The sequence below is a fragment of the Hipposideros armiger genome, unplaced genomic scaffold (assembly GCF_001890085.2).
Source record: "Hipposideros armiger isolate ML-2016 unplaced genomic scaffold, ASM189008v1 scaffold_547, whole genome shotgun sequence".
Classification (NCBI taxonomy): Eukaryota; Metazoa; Chordata; class Mammalia; order Chiroptera; family Hipposideridae; genus Hipposideros; species Hipposideros armiger.
The window spans coordinates 1,146,856-1,148,633 of record NW_017731897.1 but is presented as its reverse complement, the minus strand read 5'-3'; the positions used below and the strand labels follow the sequence as shown (position 1 = coordinate 1,148,633).

Genomic DNA, 1,778 nt, shown 5'->3' with positions numbered 1-1,778 from the left:
AAGCAAATGCAAAACCTCCTCAGTGAAGCTTTTTAGTAATTCAGTCTTCATGAAATTCAAAATGACTTTGGGCAAACCAGGTTTTGGTAAATTGAAATGTTTACAGAGAGTTTGCCTCTTTTTCTCACTAATATGATGTAAAGGGAACTTCTTTAACTTAATAAAGTGTCTTTAAAAACACAGAAACCTACATTAAATACACAAACATGCAAAGTAAGAAGCGATTCTTTAACTCTGGGAAAAAACATGATGCCCAGTTAGTTGAGATCCTAAGCAGCTCACTAGGACACATTTTTAAAAAAGGAAAGGAGACAGTAAGGCGTGGGTGACAGCCAGGATGTGCATGTCTGCATTTCACTGGTCTGGAAGGGAAATTGTGCAGTTGAGGTGACTGGGGACTGAACATTTTTCATCTGTTTGGCAAACCTGGTGCACCACCATACTGGCCTCAAGACTTGTGTGTTTCTGGACACTACCTTTCAGGGTTTTCCCCCAGATTTCACCAAGGCCTGTTGTGAAGAATTCCATTGTGAAGAATCAATGGCTCTTAAGATTCAAAAAGGGATATGCTACCAAGACAAGAATTGGGATCCAACATGGGAAATCTGGCCAAGAGCTCATTGGAACCATCAATGGAAAAATATTTAAAATTGATCAGATGGGAAGATGGTTTGTTGCTAGAGGGGCTGCTGTTGGTCTTGGAGCATAGTGCTGCTATGGCTTGGGGAAATCTAATGGGAATGGAGTTATTGAAAAGGCTGTAATTTGGTCTCAGTATGTGAAGGGTAGAATTCATGTACTTAGCAGGAAGTATTGGTTTAATAGCTTTGTCTGCCCTGGCAGTGAGCAAAACTCCTGTTCTCATGAACTTCATGATGAGAGGCTCTTGGGTGACAACTAGTACAATCTTTGCAGCCATGATTGAAGCTGCCGTGTTTGTACAATCAATGCCATATAACCAGAGCCCAAGCCCAATGCATCTTTTCTTGTTACTACATTCTGGTGTGATGGGTGCAGTGGTGGCTCTTCTGATGACATCACGGGGCCTTTCCTCATCAGAGTTGTGTGGCACACAGTGGTTATCATGGGAGGCCCCTCTACTGTGGCCATGTGCACTCCTGGCGGGCTGTCTCTGAATATGGGAGCTCCCCTGGGACTGGGCTGGGGCCTTGTCTTTATCCTCACTGGGATATGTGTTTCTTCCACCTGCCACTGTGGCTGGTGCCATGTTGTATTCAGTGGAAATTTATGGTGGGTTAACTATTTTCAGCATGTTTCTTCTGTATAATATGCAGGAAGTAATCAAGTGTGCAGAAATAGTACCAGTATATGGAGTTCAAAAATATGATCCCATCAATTTGATGCTAAGAATCTACATAGATATATTAAATATATTTATGTGAGTTGCCAGTATTGTAGCAACTGAAAGCAACAAAAAGAAGAGAAGGGATTCAACTTCTGACTTCTTTAATGCATCAGACATCTTCCTTGTTAAGTAGGGGCAGGTATTCAATAAACAGTTTGTTCAAGCAGCTATCATCAAAGTTTAGAAGATAAGGGCTGGCCGAGTGGCGCATTGGATAAGAGTTGGCTTGGGATGCCAGCTCTGAGCAGCGGGGCCCTGGTTCAGATCCCACATGTGGGCCAGTGATGCTCCGCCCTCTACAGCTAAGTTGGTGAACAACAGCTCGACCTGGAGATGGGCTGCCATGAGTCACCAGCGTTGGTGTAGGCTGCAGCCTGTGCTGCAGTAGGCTGCCATAAGCTACCGTGAGCGG

At 43.9% G+C, this 1,778-nt stretch overlaps 1 pseudogene; it reads left to right on the top strand.

Moving 5' to 3' along the window:
- The first annotated feature begins 427 nt into the window (after window positions 1–427).
- LOC109396824 (growth hormone-inducible transmembrane protein pseudogene) lies at window positions 428–1,499 on the top strand (annotated as a pseudogene).
- Window positions 1,500–1,778: the final 279 nt, after the last annotated feature.